Genomic DNA, 11,266 nt, shown 5'->3' with positions numbered 1-11,266 from the left:
AAATTCATACTTTCTTAGTGTGATAGGGTTTAATTACTGAAATGGAGATGCTTCTCTCTTTCATGAACTTTGTTCTGTAATTACATATGTGCTACTTATTTTATCACTAATTAAAAATAAGGTGTGTTAGTAAGTGCTGCCTTCATGTATAAGATGTTCAAGAGAGAACCAATATTGCCCACAGTATCACTGAATAATTTCTACCTACATGCATATAAAATAGTCAGAATAACTAATTGTACTTTCACAATATCATAAATTATAGTGGTCATTACATAAATTATAAAATAAAGGTGCTACATATTAACTTCAATTTTAACTTAGGTTTTATCTTTTTCTTCAGTTGAAATAAAAGCTTGTAGCAGAAAAATACAATCATTTTGTCTTACGAAATATCTTAGCAGTTTACTTTTGAGACTTAGAAAATTTAAGAAAAAATTTGGGTCCTGTAAAACATTGTTAATTACACTGATAGCGCAAAGGAATTGTCCCAGGAAAACACAGGCTTACAGTTACTCTTACCAAACATTGCAAGGAAGTTTATTATTATGTGTATATTCCTGAAATTAGAACCCCCATTGACTCCCTCTTGTCATTTTTGCTTCCCAATTCATGGTCTGACTTAGGTAATGTAACAGATTAGTGAGGAAAGTCAACTATGTGGTTAGTCTCACAGTTATTAGAACTGTTTCCCTTTTGATATCTTATATAAGCTTACACCACATTATTATTCTTATTTTTCTTATTATTTAATTTTATCAAAATAATTCATTGTAGTGAGAAAGTAAACAATTAGACTAATTAGATATTGATTAAATTTCTTAGTTGGGGGTGATAGCGGTGATAGAGGTTCAGCAATTAAAAGTACTGACTGCTCTTTCTATGTTCTGGATTCAATTCCCAGCACCCACATGGTGGTTCACAACTATCTGTAATCCTAGTTCCAGATGATCCCATGATCTTTTCTGGCATCTTTGAATATTTTTTATTTGCAAATGCTTTACAACAGACTTTTATTTAAAATAAATAAATTACTTAAAGTTTAAAAACTTGATAAATTATAGTAATTTAAAAATTCATGCAAATCCTGTCAATAACATGAGTAATCAAAAATTAGATTGTGATATTTGATAATATATTTTTTAGTTGATTTTGAATTTTGTTTTAGAAATCCTTCTTCTATTTTAATTAATTTATTTTGTAAAGCTTTTGATAATGAATTCGCATTTTTGCCTTTATTTCTGTTTGCTAAAATCATTACTTAGAGAAAATGTGTTAATTTTTCTTATATATAGATGCCTACAGATTTTCATTTTAGTAGCAGTTGCCTTAGGCCTACCACTGTCTCCAAAGATATTGGTTGCTAAAGGCCAGCTCGTTCACAGCTTGCAGATTTTAAATCTGTATGGAGGGGCTGGAGAGATGGCTCAGTGGTGACTCACAACCATCTGTAATGATGTCTGGTGCCCTCTTCTGGCATGTAGACATACACATAGACAGAATATTGTATACATAATAAATAAATATTAAAAAATTCCTTTAAAAAACAAAACAACAACAAAAACAACAACAAAGAAAACCCCAAACAATATATCTGTATGGATCATTAACTTGCACAATTTGAATTTATACCATTCTGGAACTGTGAGATTACCATGCACACCATGAGAGTGTAGCTAACCCTTTGAACATACCACCTTGTCTTCATTATACTTAAAGACAGGTAATTAAGAGTAGCTGGGAATATATGATATCTTCCACCTGGGAATCACAGGTTTGAACTTGAACCATAGGTTAGTTGACAAGATTTCTGACCCAAATGAAGTCCAGTGATGCCACTTTCCCAAAATAAAAATGCCAAAAGTCATGCTGCTGACATCCACAGCCCTTTTTGGGATGAGCCCTATCCTCACTTAGAGGGTAAACATGTTTCATTGAACAAATTCTGCACTATGTATTTTGGTAATATTCCCAATTCTGTAGCCTTTGAATTCTGTTATTGGAGACCTTTGATCATGGGTAAATTGTGTACATGTTTCTTTTGATAATTGAAACCAAATTTATTGATTTATAGTATAACCTTTAATACTATGTTTTAATCTTTTTAACTGTCTCGCTAGAAAGACAAGAAAAACTTAGCTGTATAACATTTTCAAAGTCATTCATTTTCCCCTGAGTTGAGATTCTTTTTGAATCTTTATTGAAACATTATTAGTTTTTAACCATGAACAAAGTACACACTATCTATGAATTTATCTTTCCAAAATTGCAATCATTCATAGCACTTTATAAATGGATGTATGCTCAAAGTATGGGTTTCAAAAACAATTGTTTCCTAGTATATTTTTATATCATTATACCAAAACATGTAAAGTTAAGTGCGTGTATAACTTTCACAATTTTTCAGTCATTTTTGTTTTCTCATGCTGATAGTTAATTTGTTTTGTTACCACAGCTTGCAAAAGCCCACGTGTCTAACAGCAACAAACAAACACAAAGAACACTACTATTTTAATTCAAATGATGTTACCATCAATTATGCCATGCTTAGAACTTTCAAATTTACAGATATAATATTTATAGACAAATATGCATTTATATATGTATATGTAGAAAAATATGAGAGCTAATATAGTTTCTTAAATTGTTAAGGAAATGGTTGGTCTGTTAAATACTTTCAGTACACACTGATTGTTACCAGTATATAGAGCTGAGACTTTGTATACACTACTGCAGCATTCTGTTAAATTGTTTTGTAGCAGATTGTAATTTCAATAATGTTTATATTCAAGTAAGCAATTAAGTTGAAATACATATACTTACAGGTAATACATTTTGAAATAATTCATATTCAGATCTGTTTCTCCATCCTTCACTTTTGAAAAATGGCTTCTGGAGGAAAAGTGACTTGAGGCAGCCAATGCCTTATGAACTAAACATGAGTTAAATTTGAACTGAACCTCTGATTTCCCGAATTCTGATTCTTTTTAATAGCCCAAGGAAATTCAATTAACCCAACCTTAAGAATCTAATTATGTTCATTGTTTCAAATTGACACTCACTTTTATCTTTTCACTCATTAAACATTTGCTAAGTTTCTATAATTGAATGTCTTTTCAAACCCCCAAAACACATTGCAGAAAAGGCTTTCTGGAAATGCTTCCATTTAACTTCCAAGTTCATACAGCTTATTATTTTTCCCATACGCATTCGTTGTCTTGTTGCAACTCTGTAGGTCATTACCATTCACTGAAGCAAATGTCACTCTAGATCACATCCCAAATTCTTTATAAAGAATTTTGTTAGAAGTAGCAGAAAGGTGACTTCATATAAAGAAGACATAGAGGACGTTAATTAAAATTATTAACAGTGGAGTATCACAGGACATGTGCTCTATGCATACTCTTACAATTTTTCTTATAGTTGATAGTGTCACAGCAATCATCATTATAGTTGGTGATCAGAAATGTATTATACATTTTATTTTGTTAAATATTCCAGGTCAATATATCTCATCAGAAAAATTCTTTCCTGTAAAACCAGGTGCTTGGGAGAGGAAAATATACAAAATTAGAATCAAAATGTCAGGAATTTAAAACACTTTTTTTTTTCAATTGGGCAAGATTCTGAACAAGACAATTAAACTGGAATGTGGTTCAACGATAGAACATTTTTTTGCCATATGTGATGCCCTGGGTTCAATACCAGTTCCTTCAAATAGATAAATGGGACCTTGACAAATACTTAATCACGGATCTGTGTGAGCATTGGAAGGAAAGTGTTCATTAAACCCTGCTTGTGTCATCAGTGGGCTCACAACTTTGCTGATTGATTCTTTTTGTTAACTTTATGCAAGCTACAATTATCTGGGAAGAGGAACCTTAATTTAGAGGTCTCCATTAGAGAGCCTGTAGGTAAGTCTGTAAGATATTTTCTTGCCAACTGGAGGTGGTGCTAACCCTGGGCAGGTGGTTCTGGGTTCTGTAAGAATGCAAACAGAGCAAGCCATGGAGAACAAACCAGTAAGCAGCATTTTTCTATGGTCTCTTCAGTTCTGGCCCTGACTTTCTTTCATGTAAGCTATAAGGTGAAATAAACACTTTCTTCCATAAATTGCTTTTGGCCATGGCAATGACAAGAATAGAAAGTAATTCATACAAATGAAGGTGGTAATTTCAATGCTTTTTGAATCTATCATTAAGAAATAACTTTCAGTGAAGAGTAGAATCTCTAGAGTTCCTTTTCTGTCTATGCCTGACATCTAATGTCCCATTCTTCTGCACAGCCTGTGCATGAATCTGCAGATACTGCGAGATTATGAATGCATTGGCTATGCTTTGCTTCCAAAATGACATTGTGCATGTAGCCTTTTTCATATCTTCTATCTCTTACTTTTTAAAAATCATTCCCTCTTCTGCAGTAGTTTCTGAAATGTAGAGATGGCCAAAAGATCTTGTTTAGGACTAAAAACTTATCTGTGACTGTTCTCAGTATCTCGTGCAGCCATACAATCCTTCATTCCCATGATTATTCTTAATACATCATGCAGTCATACATTTCTTCATGCCCATGACTATTTTCCTTCATTCCCATGACTATTTCCAGTACTTTGTACAACCATGTATTTCTTCATTCTCTTGTTCACTGGAAAGATAATTTTCTTGCATCAATGATGATCACGTTGGTTTATGTGTAATCATATTTCGAAGGCAGGTTGTCATTGCATCAATTTAGTTAAACAGCATTATTCATTTCCTTAAAAGCATAGATTCACTCCTGTGGCACATACTTAAAAAAAGTCAGAGACTATTTGGTTATCCCCAATACCTATTGCTCTTATTAAAGAGGTAGACACTTTGTATCTGGAATCTTTTTCTTATGAATACACATCTTGGCAAGATCATTAGTGTCTTCCAAAATTCTCACACTATCCTTTGAAAATATTAAAGATAGTCAAGAGCAAGGTTAACGTCAAACTACATTTAAACTTGTTTTGTCTATATTATAAAAATAAAAAGTAAAGTATCGTCAGCAATAATATATTATCATCTAATTTTAGTAGGATACCAAGAGGAATGAAAACAGGCTATATTTGGGGGAATCTGGGGACCTCTTGATCAATAGTTCATAAAGGTGTATCCCACTCTAAACATGGAGTCTTTTGTTTAATTACCTGCAACTTCTGGGAGCAGCTTTCCCAGCTATGAAGGGTATCTCCCATAAAATTTGCCTTTATTAAATATTAGATATATTTTTAAATGTGGTAGCAAGAGAGTAGGTTTGCATAGGGCTTTTAATATGGTTAACCCGCCCCATAGACTCATCTTCCTTACATCCTTATCTCTACCTCTTCCCTAGTAAACATTCTCAATCCCAGGATGATCATATTTTTATATTCTCTCTGTATTTTATGATCTCTCATCCCCTAAGACTTCTTCTATTTTCCTAGCTTCTATGGTGTGGGAAGTATATGTGTTGCTTTTAATTATTAACAAAGAAAAAGCTGTTTTCGGCCAATGGCTTAACAGAGAAGAGCCAGGTGGGAAATCCATACAAAGATGGAGGGAGAAAGTAGGTGGAGTCAGAGATAAGCCATGTAGATCCCCATCAGAGGCCGCTGAAACTTTGCCTGTAAACCACGACCTCATGGTGATGCGCAGATTAATGAAGATAGGTTAGTTTAAGAAATAAGAGTTAGCCAGAAATAGCTTAAGATATTGCCAAACAGTATTTCATTTAATATAGATTTCGGTGTGATCATTCACAGCCAGGAAATGAAAAACAGCCTCCCCCAACACTTCTAGAGGTTTTCCATCTTAAGCACACAAAGTCAGAGAGTCAAGAGGTGTCAATGTGTCATAAGTGTCAGAAGCTTTATGAACCAACAAGATGTGGGGTTGACTGAGTTCCACTGACCAAAGTGTCAACACAACTTCCGTGGCCGGGCACCGATGGAATCCCCATCACCTGTTACGGGTGCGGCTTCCCACTCAGATCCTGTCTCAATGCAGGGACCATGTTTTGAAGCAGAGTAGGACACATACCTTCTCCTTTTCAGATGCAGATTGCCCCAATCAGAGAGCGCCCCCCTGTGCCGGGGACTTCCTGTGCCCACCCCAAGAGCCATAAGCAGAACCATCTCCCTAGATGAGGCACTCTAGCAGCCCTTACATCAGCAGCAGTTCCACAGTGGCCACAGACCTAAGGCAAGGCGGTCTCCTGGATGACCTGGACCGTCTCATCCTGGAAGACCTGAAGGAAGAGTAGGAAGATGAAGAGGATGCTGGCCTCTGAGAGTGACCCTGACCAGACCCATACAGGAAGGACAGACACGGAGTATGAACACCTTGTGTCCACAAGGAGATAGAAATACCCTTGGGAGTACTGATGGGACAGTCACAACCACTCAAGCCGGATCAACATTACAACCCTCTTGAGAGTATGCCACTGCGCAACTCTGCACAATACATCCCATCTTGGTAGCGGCTCTGGTAGTGACTTCCATGATACCACCCGCCATTGAGGTTTAAGTGGCCACAGGCATGGTACTACCAGCCCCCATGATGGTGCAGAGACAGAGTTTGTGTTTCCACCAAAAAAATATCTCTACCAGCACTTCTTTGTACAAAGCTTTTGCAAGCATTCCTCAGCCTTCCCTAATTTATAGAATAGAAGCTCTGATCCTCCATCTCCTTATGAAAATAAAAGACTATGTCTTCTCACTTTCAAAAAGAAAAAAACAATGATCCACAAATAACAGGGAAGATATTTGTTTGGGTTACTTTACTGAATATAATTTATTCAAGCCAAGCCATTTGACAGCAAATTTTATATCTTTGCTTTTCTTTGCAGGGAAATAAGATTTCATGGTGATATTAATCAGCCTAAATGTCTATCAGCTTTTTTTTTTTTTTTTTTTTTTTTTTTTTTTTTTTTTTTTTTTTTTAGAGTTTTAAAAAAACTAGTTCAGTTTATTCTAATAAAAGGAGCTTAAGATGCACAAAATTAACAATAGTGATGATTTTGCATTTGTATACAGAAATAAAGTAGGGACGGTCCAGCCATTAGCACTTGGCTGTTTAGACAGTTTCAGTAGCCAGCTCTTCAGGGGTGGTTGACCTATCTGAAGTCCTTCCCTGACTCTCTTTATCCTGAATCAAACTGAGTTCTGTAGGCACCCGAGAGTATTGCATTTTTTATAGAAAAGACATCCTCCTTCCTGAGTTCCAGAAGCGTGGTGTTAGAACCATAACAGCTTACCCTACAGTCCACATGACAGGCCTTATTCCATTTAATATAGCTCTGCTGACGTACCGCAGGGGTCAAATCCAGTTCACCGCCAGGAGACAAGGGACAAAGGTTAAAGCCAAGAAAAACACACAGTCCTTGAGGCTCCTCTCTATTTCAAATGTGACTGGAAAGGGAGAGAGAGAGAGAGAGAGAGAGAGAGAGAGAGAGAGAGAGAGAGAGGCCTTCCTAGTATAGTGGTTGCCGCTATGGTCTGCATGCAGCATTGCCGACTGGAGGCCACTCGGACAGATAAGCTAGAGGCCTCCACCAAGATCCCAGGATTGACGTCAAAGCCTCCTAGGTGAAAGGTGGAACGGTTTAGTGCCCCCGGGGAGGGCGAGGGCTCCGGTTGGAGTCTGCTTTCGTTTCTAAAGGCTCATTTCTCTGTTTCAGCCCATTTTAAAGACTGGTCTCCCAGAGTGGCAGAATAAAGGGGATGGTCTATTTCCACACAGCCAGGAATCCAGAGCCTGAGAGATCCTGGCGCCCCCAGAAATTCTCATACCTGCTTCTTGGTTTGAGGATGGCTTCATTTTGGGCAGCGTTGAGTTTCCTACCTTGAGAGAGCTGGGATCCCAGATAGGAGACCTCTGTCTTGTAGAGCCCAGCCTTCTTCATGGAGACATGGAGATATTCTAAAGTGGGAGTAGCTGGAGCGAGTCCTCCGTGTCTTACCAGCAGGTGGCGGGGCCAGCTGCAGCCAAGAGGTCATCTACATGCTGGAGCAGAGTGGAGGCAGGCTGTGACATCCCAAATCCTGCTAAATATTTTTGAAGTGTCTCTCCAAAGAGTGTAGGAGAAGTTCTGAATGCTTGGGGCTGCCATTTCCAGGATAGTCTCGTTGGACATTGGATCAGTCTATTCAAAAGCAAACAGGAGCCGGCTCACTGGTGCTGGAGAAGGAAGCCTCTTTAAGGTCCAGGACTGGGTAGATAGATGTGTGGGGCTTCTGGGAAGAGACTGAGCGAAGCGTATGAATTTGGAATATGGAAGCTCAGATTCCAAGTTGATTGGCATGGGGTAAGGATGTTAGCTTCCAACAGCCTCTTGATATGGGGAGCAATTTTCGGTCTAGTCTTTTGGTTCAGGGGATACTGTCAGACCCTAATCTGCAAGGCTGTAGCTGAGAGACTTAGCACGGCTGGTGGGTGGTCAGTTGCCAAGCCTGGAGCCTTTGTCTTGGCCCATACCTTATGGAACTGTTGCAAATCCTGGAGCAGGGTCCCTGGGTCTGGATTTGTTTCCATTGTGAAGTCTGGGAGGGCTCATCCACCACGACTTTTGCAGAAAGCTGTCTATCAGCTTTTAATACCACTAAAAATATTGTACATATGGTGGTTTGCAAGAAATGGCCTGCAAGGAGGGTGACATTATTTGGAGGTGTGTCCTTGTTGGAGTAGGTGTGGTGTTGCTGGAAGGAGAGTGTTTGTGTGGAGGTGGACTTTAAGGTTTCATATATGCGTAAGACATGCCTAGTGAGATTTACAACTTTATGTTGCTGTCACAAGATGTAAACTCTGAGCTACCTCTCCAGCGTCATGTCTGCCTGGATGATGCCATGTTTTATCATGATGATAATGGACTGATCCTCTGAACTATAAGCTGCCCGATTAAATGCTTTCCTTTATGAGTTACCATAGTCATGATGTCTCTTCACAGCAATAGAAAGTCTATCAGAGACAGTAAATATACATAATTATTATTATTTTGATGATTAATTTATTTCTACAAAATAAAGAAAATATTAAATGTTTTTGATACTTATGACATATATATTGAAAAATTGAAATATTTTATGTTTTGTCCTATAGCATGACTACAAGTTTTCATTTATGCACATAATCTATTTCACAAAAATGATATGGACAGTGAAAGAGAACTGTTTGAGAGAATAAAGGTGGAAAAAAGTGCAGAAGAGACTATGAAAGAGGATATTTAAGATTGAAGTTTGATGTAAACCTGTGGGAGCACAGAATATGTCCTATTATACCATGTGAGTAACATGAAAGTGATAAGAAAGGTTACAGTACCTAAAACATTTGAGAAGCAAATACTAATTTATAAGTCACTAAGATTTATGAGACAATATTTGATTCCTATAAAGTCAATAAACGACTTTATATTCTGATTCCACAAAAGTATTGATATCAGTACTAAAGAACTTGTAATATTGATGGGAAAAACTATAAATTTGAAAACATAGTATTCTGAGGGTTGTTTTAAGGAGAACAATAGTCACATTAGTCAGGGGTAACTTTAGCCACCTTCTATTCTGGGATCAAGTTCAATGCTGGGCAAACACTTCTCCGAAAGATAATTGAATAAAGAAGCCAAGCTTAATGACATGAGAAATACTCAAAGACATCACAAAGGAAATGAGGTGTTTGAATAAAACATCACTTTCATTATGAACTTCTAGATATTCTTTGAAAAATTCTTTTGTCTTTATTTCAAAACAGGAAGAATCACTGAAATTACAGTTTTCTTACTTGGTCTACATGAAAGGAATGAGAATATTTTTGTTTCTATGTGTTTTTTTAAAAGATTTTTTGGATCTTGTTTTACTAACAAGAAATTTATAGGTCTGTTTTTTATATTTGTATATATGTAGTTTTTAATGATAATCTTTTAAAGATGTCCAGTTATGATAAACTTCACTTTTCCCTTTTAAAAACAATACATTCACACTAGTTATAAACCAGGGTAAGTATTTCTAAACTGTTTCTAAACAGTTGAAATATAAATATTAAAATCTGAAATATGGAAAAATGTTTTTGTATGACTTTAAGAAAGAACAAAATACAAGAAAGTGAAATATATTTCAAAGCAAAGCACATGAAAATTTAACTATCTTGCAATCAACTTTTAGAAATCTGCCTCAAATAGAATCACTCTAAGAACTTATTTCTTTTAACATTAATGACCTCTGGATACTTAAGGATCTTGTAGCTGACATTCAGAAGAGCAAATGAGAGGCTAGTATTTAATAGTTTAATATATATTTAAATGGACATGAAAGGAGGAGAGGATTTCAGGAAAGGGCACATTTAACAGTCCAAAAACTGTTGGTGGATTATTAGGAAATTTTCAGTTGTCATTATAAAAGACTAATGGGGTCATCTAGATGGGTCCTGGTTATATTTTTGTTCTTTAAATGACTTTCCTATGGACCTCAAGAGCTTGACAAGCACAACCATTTTAATGTTGTGAGTTTCCTGAACTGTTGAATAGATTTTTAAATAACTTTCAAACTATAGTGGGTGTTTTTTGTAATTTCCCCATAACTATTTATTGGCGGAGGATGCTAGTTTGTTTCCCGACTGCTTTGACTCAAAATAAATCACCCAGAAACTATATTATTTGTAATACTCTTCGGCAAATAGTGTAAGCATATTTTTAGCTGGTTCTTATATGCTAAACTTACCCATCTCTATCAATCTGTATATTGCCATGTGGCTGCGGCTTACAAGGTAAAGTTCCATCTGGTGGGGCTACATGACTTCTCTATGACTCTGCCTACTCTCTCTATATATTTCTGTCAGCCTGACATTACTGTTAAGCCATTGGCCAAAAACAGCTTCTTTATAACCAATGGCAATAAGAAATATTCATAGTATACATCACCTCCCACATCAACTATTGATATGCCATCTTTATCTTACCACATCTCCTTTATATTTTATCTCCAAATCTTTTTTTATTCTTTTTTAATTAAAATTTCCACCTGCTCCCCGTTTCCCATTTCCCTCCCCTCCTCCCAAATATTGCCCCCTCCCCCCAAACCCCTCCCCCTATCCCCACTCCTCTTCTCCTCCCCCAACACCATTCCCCCTCCCTCTCGATACTGAAGAGCAGTCCAAATTCCCTGCCCTGCGGGAAGATGAAGGTCTTCTATCTACGTCCAGGAAGGTGAGCGTCTAAACAGGCTAAGCTCCCACAAAGCCAGTTCATGCATTAGGATCGAAACCTAGTGCCA

Source organism: Chionomys nivalis, chromosome 26 (genome assembly GCF_950005125.1).
Source record: "Chionomys nivalis chromosome 26, mChiNiv1.1, whole genome shotgun sequence".
In the NCBI taxonomy this organism is placed as follows: Eukaryota; Metazoa; Chordata; class Mammalia; order Rodentia; family Cricetidae; genus Chionomys; species Chionomys nivalis.
The sequence above is the reverse complement of the archived record's forward strand: the minus strand, read 5'-3'. Positions refer to the sequence as shown.